Source organism: Cibotium barometz, chromosome 7 (assembly GCF_041138505.1).
Source record: "Cibotium barometz isolate CiBa-2024 chromosome 7, ASM4113850v1, whole genome shotgun sequence".
Lineage (NCBI taxonomy): Eukaryota > Viridiplantae > Streptophyta > Polypodiopsida > Cyatheales > Cibotiaceae > Cibotium > Cibotium barometz.
The window spans coordinates 60,232,839-60,246,314 of record NC_141052.1 but is presented as its reverse complement, the minus strand read 5'-3'; positions in this window follow the sequence as shown (position 1 = coordinate 60,246,314).

The window sequence follows — 13,476 nt, the reverse complement described above, 5'->3', positions numbered from 1 at the left end:
TATTTTTTTAGTTATATTATTTATATAACTTGCCTCATATAAAAAAGGAGGCCAAATAGACATACCTAGGCATGTTTACAAAGCTACTGAAGTGGGGCGTTTGACAAAGATTTGAATTAAGCATGAGTCCATGCCTACTATTTTTAGCATACAATCAAAATCACTTCAACCCATGGCCTGACAAGAGTGTTACAGAAGCCTCTAGTTGCCTTTTATCAAATCTTGACCTACTTTGATAAATGAAGAGTACTATATTTAGCAATTCAATGCTTTTGGGTCAATATTCATGCAAATTCAACAATACTGAGCAAAAACCTCACTCACACCTGGCTGAAAACGACCTTTCCACATACTAGATATCTCTTACAGGGTTACAGTGTACTCCAAGCTACCCTTAGCCTAACTTCCACTAGAAAAAAGATAAATTTAGATATTTCTAGAAGTTACTAGAAATCGCCCTAGATAACAAGTCAAGAACTTGCAAAAATTATGACTCAAAGGAGTGTATACTTTGAGAAATGGAGATGCGAATAGTATCAGAAGGACACGAGATTCGGTACTAGGTGTAATCCTCCCAAGACTCAACTCATTCTGACAGTTGGAGGAGAGACCCACTTAATAAGACTATGAGTTTAATTAGGTACTTGTTTTCTTGTTTCTTGGATTAAAAGCGATAATTACTATTTTTAAGCTATACTACTAACCTTAAATTGTTTCTCACTTTTTAATTTATTTTTTGTAATTTTTGGCTATTTGTTTCATTTAAAAAAAATTTCTTTGTTTTTGCATCTTTATAAGCTATTTTTATAGGAAAAGTGACTTTATTATTAAAAACTCACTTACATATAGCCATAAATAAATCTGCTGAAATCATTCTATCGATGCATAGCTAAGTAATTTTCACAAATTTGCATCCGATTTAAACACCAAGCCACACCTGAAATAGCATCCCGATAGTCTATGGGTCCTTGCATGCAATTTCTCTGATAAAATTCAACCAAGAGCATTTGTGAAACAAATCGATTTGTTTCTCTCCTTCCCAAAGCCCTGAATACTGGCTTTAATTGTGCCTCTACACTTGTTTAACTGCCTGGTAAGCCGATTAGCCAAATTTTTCTCTTTTTGCTTATTTTTTCACATAAAAATCTATTTTTGAGGAAATTTCAGTCATAAAACATGGGCTGAGTTTAAATTTTATTTTTTCATGCATGATGGTTTTAAGCTTGGATTTTTCTTTCAAATCATCCTTTTACCTCAATTTTCACTCTTTTGCGTGAATTTTTACTTATACTTTGGGGGTAAAAAATAAGCTTAAAACTTATTTAACTATCATTAATTTCTCAAATCATGGCGGTTCTACCGAAATTTTTAAATTTTCGCACACCGCCTTAACGTTTCACTTGATTTTTAAAATCTTGGAGGTAGTAAAGTAGATTCTCATGGAATTTTGTGTGAAGAATCGACAAGCATGCAAAATCACATCCCATTATGATCACTAATGGTGGCTACCTACTTTTAGCGTTCATTGAAAAAGCAGGCAAAAAATCACATCCCATTATGGTCTTCAATGGCTGCTTAATAAATTAAAAGCCATCTACAAACCCAAGTTTTGGATTTAAATAATCCACTGGGTATATTTTACACTTACTATTTTTAGACCTTGTGGGCCAATAAAACGTCTCTAGAGTCCAACTGCACACTTGGATTGGTAGCTGAACACTTTGTCTACACTTTAACTTTGTCCTCTACACACTTGTGGAAGATTGTACAATATCTACACTTTAACTTTGTCCTCTACACACTCGTGGAAGAATGTGCAGGGGGAGGGTATCCTGTAAGTCTATAGATTTCAAGATTTTTGACCACCTTCGATAAGGAAGGCAAAGGGCCATAAGAACTCACCCACAAAAGTGGGAAATACTCAAAATTTTCACTAAAATCCTATCCGACTCCACGAGTATAAGGAAGGTAATGGGCCATAAGAACTCACACACAAAAGTGGAAAATACTCAAAATTCTCACTAAAATCCTGTCTAGGTAGAAGCTTGCTCTATAGGTCTTTGTATCCTTTCATGTTCAATGACCCGCTATCCACACAAACGCTCCTTCTTTGTGGGCTTGAGAGACTGTTTGGACAATTGCTTCCCAACTAACATTGTACGTTTGGGCACTCCCAAAATCTATAAGAGTTTCTGTTGCTATGTTGTACACCTAAATTCTAAAAGAGTTTCTATTGTTGCGTCATACGTTTGAGTAGTCCCAAGATCTATAAGAGTTTATGTTATGGCATCATACTCCCAGTCGTGTGAGTAGACATTGGTCTAAGACTTTCACACCTAGTTCTCTCTTGGAGGCATACACAATGTCACCCACTCATCTCTTGGTTGTCAGGTATTACCTGCGTAGTCCTAGCTTGGGACTGGTTTTACACAGATTGAGCTACTGGGCTGCTAAAATCATTGTTGTGCCAACTGTAAAATCTCTTTTTCTTTTACTCTATAAGACTAAATTAGTGCCTCTACTATTTCTTGCACTTCTTTTAATGCTTTGCCATAAGCATAAGCACTTATGTAGTAGGAGGTGGGTCAATGGTGGGTAGAGTAACAATAGGTACAATAGGAGCTGCTTGGATAGGGATATCAGTGTGGATGCTTTCTCCTGGCAAAACGAGGCTACATATGGTGTTTCTCTAGAGTCCACCTTAACTCCTTCATTGATGGGATGGTATATGTTCTAGAGTGGTTCAAAGGTAGCCAAAACTAAACCTCTGAGATAACTCGCCATATGACCAAATAGGCTAGAAGCCAGTCTGGCTGGTGTGGTTGGGGTAGGGCTTCCTTTCCTAGATCTCGAGAATCTTCTATTAAGTCAAGTTTAGACGAGGTGTCACGAGTGGCACATCTAGGACCCTATACTATACTAAATTGGGTTCTAACCAAATATCTAGAGCCTAGAGTAGGTTGGTATGTCCCTAGCTCACAACAACGGATGTGCTGTCCTCTAAATTGGCCTTTAAAACACGTCTAGACCATAAGTGCATGTGACTTAGGGTTAGTTGGGGGGGGCAAGGACTTAAATGATCAAATTGTTTTGGTTTTGGTTTTTTTAAAACACATTTTGTGTGTTAGGGAAACTTGTCCAAAGTGGGTTTTAGACAGTTTTGAATACTTTGGGAGGGTTGTTTTGGTTTTTTTTTTTTTTTTTGTATTAGGGAAACTTGTCCAAAGTGGGTTTTAGATAGTCCAAAGTGGGTTTTGAACACTTTGGGAGGGTTGTGCATACACGTTTTTTGGGGTACCCAAGCGCTCGTTTGTAAATTTTGAATTTTTTTTATGGTGTATAAGTTGTACCAACCTAATTCCCCCATAATCTAAAATAGGTATCTAGAGAGTGTGCATGCACTTTTCCAAAATTTTTCTTTTTTTTGGCTGTCGTCTCGTGGGGGACAATTATTTCTTTTTTTTTAATTTAACTTTATATTTTTTATAGTTTCAGTTTCAGTTTTTGGTTTTACAGATTACCCAAAAAGGGATGTTGTTAGGATTTTTGGATTTTTTCTAGAACCTCTCTTTGACGTGGGGCCTAAAAGCCTACACACATTAAATGCAGCCAGCCAACTAAGGCTAACAACTAGTGGCCCAAATTATAGGGGGATTAAGCCAAGCTAATCTACATTATTAGCACTATTGTAAAAATACAAAAAACCTACAAAACATAAAAATTAATTCATTTTACGAACCAACAAAACATAAAAATTAATTCGTTTTATAAATCTTACCTAAATCCTTGTTTTTATCCCAAAGTCTCCATGCAAGGAGTTAAAACCCCATGCATGGAAACCAATTTTTAGGTCTATTATTGTTTTTTTTGTGCAAATATGAAAAATGAACAAAAAACAGAAGATGCAAAAATGATCCAAAACAGGAATTGTAAAAATTAAAAGAGACACAGTTTTAATTAAGGGTAATAAGAAAAACAGAACACATATTTCTTAAAAGAACAAGAAAATGCAATAGAAAACAAGAACAATGTAGGAAAATAAAGGGTTTTTTGAGATTTCATTTCTACTTCATTCTTGAAAAAACAAAAAAAAGAACAGAATTAAACTATCCACAAGCATTCAAAATGTGTTAGTGGCTATCCGATGGGGCTATTCCCCGCTCTTTGCACCATCATGTGAAGGGTATAGGAAACTTCTCTTATTGTGGGGCTTTGCCTCCCCACCCTCAAGAGTATGGGGAAGCTCAATCAAAAAACCAATATTGTCTGCTCACCTCGTGAACACTTGTGGCTCGTCCTCATCGATGCTCATAGATAGCATCATAGAAGAAGAACTCCAAAGCTCAGCCTCCTCGTCTTGCTACCATACACCAATATTGTCTGTTCACCTCGTGAACACTTGCAGCTCGTTCGTCGATGCTCATAGATAGCATCGTAGAAGAAGAACTCCAAAGCTCAGCCTCCTCGTCTTGCTGCCACACACCAATGGAAGCTTGACCCTCGTCACAACTCAATCTCACACACTCACTCTCTCACATACATGCAAGCAACAAGAGCTCAAACAAATAAGAGGTAAGAAAGAAAGCAATAGCACAGGAGAGTAGAGAAGAAGATTACTCTATGAAATTAGCATAGGAGAATTCAAGACAATGAGAGGTTGGCTTTCCTTTTGCCTTATCTCCTTCGTTTTTAGGGTTTACACCATGTGGGCAGACAAACTGAAAAATAAGGTTCTCAGGCTCTCTAGCCCACCTAGGCTAGTGTAAACACTCATCCAAAGGTAGTTACCTAAACTCCTTGATCTCTGGTGTGCCTTTAATAGACAAGTCGGTGAGCACACACACACAAAATATACAATACATGGCTTTTAAGTGAATCTTGGCCATTCCATCACATGTGGCCCAAAGAAGGTGAAACTGATATGGTGGATGGCATCAATGCTATAGAGGTCTTGGCAAGGGTTAACACACACCATCACTCATCCACACAATCCTCAAGCAAGCATGCATCAAAGAGAAGAACGCATACAAGCATTCACAAGAGCAAGAAAGACTCAAACTCAATTGTGATATTGGGATTATGTGTTTTCTCATTAGTCAATGTGTCTTATATAAAAGACTCTCACTACCCAAGTAATGTTCGGAGGCCCAAAAGCTAGCAATTATGATAATAGGATTATGTGTTTTCTCATTAGTCAAAGTGTCTTATATACAAGACTCATATTTATAATGCCAGGCTGCCCAAGTAATGTCCGGAGGCCCAAAAGCTAGTCTAGGCTAGTTTCCTAGTCTAAGTATATGCTACCAGCATTACATAAGTCATAAGATTGGTTTTAACTATCTTCCAACATTATACAAGTCATAAGCCCGGAGATTTCCCATAATCATATACGTAAATCCCTTTGCACGATACCAAAACTATGACTTGAAAATGTTACCATGCGTTCGAAGTAATGTCAGCCAATGTGGTTAGCAAGCTTACATTGTATCTTCAACTATCCTTTGTTTAAGCCCTCTATCTTGAATAATCTAAGAAATGCATCAACAATTGTAGGTTTGTTACTATGCATGGCATGTGATCATGCACTACAAAAAGGCACAAGATGGGGAGAAGTGAAACTTCTTACATGCTTCATATAATTGATCATCATGACTCTAATAGATGTACCACAGAAAGGCATAAGATGGGGAGAAAAGGAACTTCTCTTGGACCTAAATGAAGGGCCAAATTCAAATCAGACAGCTTTCTACTTTCATCATCTATGATTCTTACCTGGTCGTATGCTTTATGATTTTGAAATGATGATGGATACAAAGTTTTGGCCTCCCTACAAGGCATTTAGGGGAACTCAATATTCTCTGGAGTTTTGGAATTTACATTGAAAGTCTCCATAGACCATTTTTTATAAAAATAAATCTGAATGCAATCCATGTACATAAAAGATCCACATATATTTTTAAAGTTTGAGTCACCGAGTCTTGTTGGGCTGAAGGTATAGTTTTTTTCTTGCACGTTAGCACATGCACGACCAACAAGTGAACATATTCTAAATATTACACATCTAGGATTTTGGCTTTCACTTGTTATCATTAATATTGGTTGGTGCTCTTTCTATCTTTTTATCACAAAGATAAATTCAGCAAAGCCCATGGGAGTAGACACATTCAATTATTTTCAAAAGTAGGTATAGGATCTCCAAATTCAACAAAACCCATGGGAGTAAACACATTCAATCTAATCCAACAATTAAAAGTACTGAATCCAGGCTTTAACACTCAAATATATTATGAACATTACACATCTCGGATTTTGGCTTTCACTTGCTATCATTAATATTGGTTGGTGCTCTTTCTATCACAAAGATAAATTCAACAAAGCCCAGGGGAGTAAACACATTCAATTTAATCCAAACATCATTTTCAAAAGTAAATAGAGGCTCTCTAAGTTGCCCACACTTGTCTACATAAAGTTTGAAATAAGTTCATGAAAAATACCATACATTTGTATTTTTCAAATAACAACAAGCTAGGTTAAGGATAATGTATATTATGCTAAAACATGACACTTCAAAGAAATTATGGTCAATCACTATCTTACAATACATTTCTCATGGTTTTCAATTGCTGCATAAATCTGTCCTCTTTCCTCTTCCACTACTTCTGCTATTGTGACTGCTCTGGCTGCTGCAGTCTGAGGCAGAACTCTTTCTCTTTGGTTGCCCCAGTTCTGGGAAGGAGTTCTTAGGCTACTCTAGACAGAGGCACATGGCTAAGCTGGAGACGAGATAGTAGGAAGGGACTGGTCTCTGCTTCCTTGACTTCCCTGTCCCCTTGACATGGCAGGGGTCGGGCAGTCTTTCAGCTGACATCCAAAACACCAGTTCTCACTTCTGAGCTCATCCCTCTGAATCCTTGAAAGAGGTGGGGCTCCTGAGAAAGTGTTCTATGGGAAGGGTCTTCCTTCACTTCTGAATCTCCCAGTATTCTGATTCTGATTTGGGCCGCCTTACTGCCTCTTTGGGGGAGGAAAGTTTGAAGTACTTCCCAGGGTTTGGAATCTTTTAAAGTTAGAGGGTGCAGGCTTCGGCGGGACCTTAACTACAAAGGCTTTGGCAAAGTCCTTTGCCATTCTTACAGCTTCGGCCATTGAGACAGGTTTGGCATTCTTCACTAAGGTGTCCAATGGCTCGTTCATTCCTCGAATAAATATGGCCACCATCAGCTGCTCTTCATCCAATTGCAGGGAATATTTGAGGAGAAGGGTAAAAGCTTGATGGTACTCTTCAATTGTTCGGCTATCCTGCTTTAGTTCCAAGAACTCATTCATTTTAGTTTCGAGGAAGCCCGGAGGACAAAACCTCTTTCTAAGGTAAGCTTTAAGATTGGTCCAGGTCTGGGTATTCCGGTTGAGATGGTTAGTCTCGCAGTGATTCTTCCAAGCGACCCTGGCCGTTTCCACAATCTTTAACCTGGCGAGAGCCATCTTGCTTCTTTCATTGTAGCCAGTTACATCAAATTATTCTTCCATAGCCTCAATCCACTTCTCCACTACTTCACCTAACTGCTCCCCTTCACCCTTGAAGGGACCAGGTTGGGATCTATGCAGGGCTTTTCGAACATTTGGATCTAACTCTTCGTCTTATCGGTTAGAGGATCCGGTTGCCTTGTACGGGCCGCGCGCCTCATGATTCTGACAAAACAAGATTTTTGTCAACTTACCTTTGACAGATTTATGATTATTTATTTTTTACGATTTATTCTTTAAACAGATAATTATTTCATCATACTTCATGAAACAAGATTTACTCTGATAATTTTACTAACCATATTCACAATCATGAAAACAATTTTGATTTTTTTTGTAAAATATTGTTTATTATCAAAAGTTTTCGATATATACATAGAGCATCACGGCTCCCAAAATCACTGCCTCAATCACGTACACATAAAGAAGCAAAACTGCAAAGGAGACATACCATGGTACACACGATTCATTACAGAAAGAGGTGCTGTAATTCTACTTCTATGGATAAAGCGGCTAAGAAGCCTAAAAACTTGGCATGAATTTTTTAAGTTCCTAGGTGAATAATCAAAGAGTTGTACATGCTGAACAAGCCCTAGCCTTATCAGAATCATGGCTAAGGAAATATTTTGCCTGAGCCTCTGATGCTGAGTGGTACTGACATTAATACATCGTCCTCCAAACAACCACATATACCAACGTCTCAATAGGATTAGGAAAGTAAAGACTCAAAATGACGTGCGAGTCTCACTCTGCTTACTCGGGTCGTAGCAGAGTTGATGAGGTGCTCGAATGCAAAGGCTATCATATCCTGACTCTGGGAGAGTTCAGGAATGCCAGATAGATTCGGGGTATCCATCTATAAATTTCCAATTCAATTTATGAGTTTTCAATTTTTGAAGTTCATTCAACATAATATTAACAAGTGAAAATATTATTTCCCAGATTTACTTTAAAATTTTAAGCAATTTTTGTTACTGTTACGTAAATTTACAACAGCGCTCTGATACCAACTGTGGAATCCCAACTGCCCCCTCTACGCACCGGATTCCCAGATGGTAGCAGCGCGGAAGTAGCTTCCTCTTGCGCAAGGCAGGGTTTCTCACTCGGGGCCTCGCCCTCGAATGTCCGGGCACGAGACTAAGCTGGTGGTCATTCTGAAAATCGAAACCAAGAAAATTTGCCATGCCCAGAAAACGGAGATAATTCCACCATTTATTTTCTTAACAAATTTTTCTTACGAGGTCAAGATACTGAACTAACCTTCATCTGAATAAACAAGATAGAAGGGAAACTATTACAGACTTAACTTGAAGGGATCAACACTTTTTTTCTTATTGAATCAGGCACAGCTGTTGATCTATTCATTAGAGAAGTCTTTAAGCTTTTATTAAACTACTCGAGTTCTAAGCATACTCCTATTAATCAATTTTATTATTAAAACTCTACTGATTCCAGCCTAACCCCATCCAGACCATGGGTTAGCCACCGCCCAACCACTGGAATTAGTAGAACCAGACAAGTACTCACCCACCCATAATTGAATGCCTTTCTTAACTTCTGCTTTAGAATAGAGATACGCACACACTCCTCTTTAAACTTTAACTTTTAAAAACAATCCATTGATAAAACAATTATTGGTTACAGATGTCATAACTCAAAATTTCCATTCAATCCTTGTTTCTCACAAAACAGTATCACTCTGGACTCTCCGTTGAGACCAGCACGTCAGCAATGAGATCCAGTAACAGATTACAATAATTTTCTCGTCATCATACATATATATATCTTCCACGACATACGCATGGGTGTCCTAAGCACCGCGAGCCCGTGCATCGCCTGGTTAGAACCCTCCAGGATCCTCCATAGGTGTCCTGGCACTTCACTCGGGGACCGCTTCGTTGGCCCTCGCCCATCGTACTACCGGAAGCACACCATTTTGCACCATACCCAGGCTGGTCAAGACCTAGGTAGGTTTTTGCCATGTGAGCCGTCCTTTGAACACTCCCCGCCAGCTGTTGCAACCGAACTTCCCTTAGAAAAACACATATACCAAATGCTCCCTCCAGCATTCTGGCGTAAGACAATCTTTTAAGAAAACAGGGTTTCTATGCAAGTTTTCAATTTTGATTTTCTTTTGAATACAATGGGTATATCTTAAATCCGTATCCCAATACTTCTAGATCACAGGTCTAAAATTCTAACAGAATTTCCTGAATTCTGTAATCTTGATCCTCAGATCAGAATCAAGGGTCTTAACTTAATTTCAGATTCGGTGGGTGATTTGAATGAAATTTTCGTGAACTGGTCACATCGTCTTTTCTTGAAACTGACGAAGGAGATTAAGTCTTGGTCATAGTCTGATTCAGGGTTTGAGTCTAGAAAGGTTCTCCCTGAACTAACTTTCTCGAAGGGTAATGTTTCAATTACTACTTTATTGAATTTCATTCATTGAGTATTTTGCTTAACTGAATTTAAAACTAATCATAAATTCCTATGAGGAATAAATTAATCATTTATCTACAATTCTGACTTGATAGTTTTTCTGAATTTTCTCATTACCATCCTAAAGAATATGAAATGGTAGAATTTTCTCATTACCATCCTAAAGAATATGAAATGGTAGAATTTTCTCTCACATAGTATCTACTTATTCATTTACCAATATTCATGGGATTTAAACATAGGATTAAAGAGAACTCTTATTTTGATATAAAAATGCTGTATGCATCTATTTATGCATAAAATCCAACTTCTATGAAAATAATACTTTTATATAAAAGAAAATCCTTTTATGCATCTATTTATGCATAAAAATCAATTTTGATGAAAGTAACACTTTTATAACAAAAAAAATCTTTTATGCATCTATTTATGCATAAAAATCAATTTTGATGAAAGTAACACTTTTATAATAAAAAAATTCTTTTATGCATCTCTTTATGCATAAAAATAGGCTTCTATTTATAGGAAAAAGTGAGCTTCTAACCAAGCAAACTGATTCTAGAATTTTCCAGATCAGTTTGGTTAATTTTTGACCGTTTTTGGGTCAGTTTAGCTTACTTTTTGGAACTGGACTTGAATTAGGAGAGAGGAGAGATGAAATATCTCAATATTTGAGAATTTAAAACTCCACCACACATGTGAAATAGGCGCCTCCTTCATGAGGGGGAATCCCCACTCTTGAGGTGTCAAAAATTTATTTTTTTAGTATTTTCTTTGGTCCTTAGTCCACTCTTCATCTTATGTGAGTATTTACTCATTTTTGGGGAGATTTTCTTTATTTCTTCAATTTATCTCCTCCATACATTTGTATGAATCTGATTGGCCCCTCAGAACCTTAATTTAAAATTTTTAAAAAATGTGGACCCTTAGGATAAGGCCTTTTGAACAGATTATAATTTATTTCTAATGCACCTTCTGAAAATCTTTTTGAACTTCTGCTTCGGGGAAATTTGTTTTAATAAGAAGAGATATTTTTCCATCCAAAAAATATCTAAAATCTGAATAGCCTCTCACTAGAATATTTTCTCTCTCTAAGCCAAAATAGATAGAAACAAGATCTTTTATTATTCTGAAGAGGGAATTGATTAGAGGGGGAAGATACTGGACATCTTGAGGGGCTGGGGAGGAATCTTACATTCACAACTGTCGTAGGAAACTTACCAATGTTTCAAGCTCGTGTCCCTTGAGATCTCCAAGCTCGCTTAGAGAATCTCCAATCCTCCAAGCTTCACCTCCACACTGTCACCGTAGAGTTGCTCACACCACCATGTAAGGCAATCTCTCTCTCTCTCTCTCTCTCTCTCTCTCTCTCTCTCTCTCTCTCACTTCTCTACATAAGCATGAATGCATACAAGCATAGAGAAGGCACGTGTACTAGAGTACTCTCACACACTCTCTCTCAAGACAAGGAAAGAAGTCTCATAGCACAAAGGGGGATTGTGTCCATTCATTATGAGAAAATACCTTATATACAATTTGGCTCTTATTCACACCTGGGCGCCCAAAACTTACTAACTAAGGCCTTAGGTTGCCAATATCTCATAATGTTCCATGTTTTATAGTGCCTTTGCATGACACTTATTAATGTCCTCAAATGGACGAGCATAATTGTTAATCCTAACTGAGATTAACACCATCTTAAGAGAACGAGTACAAAAATCCCTGTTCACATCCTGTACAAAACTTACTAACTAAGGCCTTAGGTTGCCAATATCTCATAATGTTCCATGTTTTATAGTGCCTTTGCATGACACTTATTAATGTCCTCAAATGGACGAGCATAATTGTTAATCCTAACTGAGATTAACACCATCTTAGGAGAACGAGTACAAAAATCCCTGTTCACATCCTGTACACTCAAAAGAGCTTAAGACTAAGCCAAACCAACCTTCCTCATGGGACAGCCTCCGCTCTTGAAGACATTGCTAGTCTCTCTTCCTTCCTTTCTTCTCAGATCCAAATCCCTATCAGCACCTTACTTCAAGGTTGCCCAAGTTTAGGACTGGATGGAGGGACACCTTGGGACAAGCATGCACGAATCTATGGAGCCTGACAGCTCTAATAAATCAAAGGAAAATGAACTTGTTATACCCCACGAGATAACTGGCACCCCCATGGTTCGAGTGAATAAGCTTGGACAATACTTTGAAGGCAAAGAACTCAATTGCGACTTTGCCAATAACCTTCAATGGCCTCCAAGTCATAGTAATCTTGGATGAGGGAGCAGGAGTGAGCATTGTTACAAAACAATGCTGGGAAAAATGGAAAACGCACCTACCATGGATGGCACTACATTGTTAGTCAAACTCGCTGATGGAGCCACAGCTAGACCCATTGTTCTACTGAGGGATCTAAAATTAAGTTCCTTGGAACTACTTACCGCCACACCTTTGTGGTGATGAACTTTAGACGTTAGTCAGTTTCTTAAGACTGCATCCTTTGGCAAACCATTCACGAGAGAATAAAAACGATTCACGACTAGGATACCGACCACATATACATTTGGAGAAAGGATCAAACATTCAAGATGAATCTACGTACATGAAAGGTACACCCAATGAGTGGCAGACCATTCGCAGAGGACTCTGTCATAACAACCCGATCTATTGCTGTCCATCTGTGTCAAACATGCCATAAGACACTCAAAGATGAAAAGGATAGTGAGGAGTGTGCACCTCTTTCGGAGCCGGAAGACTCTAAGAACTGGATGCATATCCTTGCCACCTTGGACATTTTGCCTAGACGCACCGGCACGAGGTTTGCTATGGCAGACGGGTAGGAGACTACATCTCTATATATGCTTAACTCAACATACATGCCCAATGTCGCCACCCAAGAACCTGAATAGGCCATTAGAGCTGAGCCATCAAGGGACACACGCTCCCATGGGACTCACAGGCCTGATGGATTTCCCAATCCAGAACGATATGTCTTCCTAGACAATTCAAATAACCACTGGGGCTGAAGTATGTTAGGGGTTGTTAAAGCACATGACCACTTCAATGAAATATGGCAAAAGGAGTTTGCCAATAGCTCCCTTATGGTCCACATGACCATCCCATAACCAGAAGAACCCGTTGATTTTAAACCAGAATAAAAAAATCTTTGCCGCTCAGCGCGCAGAGCACGCAACAAAAAGTTAGCACTAGTAAAAAGAAGCCAAAATGCTAGTAGACAAAGAAAGTGCTAAAGCCGAAGAGTCCAGACATGTGCCTAAACATTTCAAGACCTTCCGAATGGCCGACAGATTTTTCCAATATGACTCGGCCCAAAGGTCTTACAGTGGACAACCAGGGACCTCTTATAATGGTCCAACAGATAAATCTGGCATTCCCGAGGAAAGACCCAAGGCCGATATATATTGGAGAAAACCTCTCTATAGAGGAGGAGGCTGAGCTCATCTCGCTCTGATGATAGGATTCCAGGATTGCTTTGCCTAGAAGTACACAA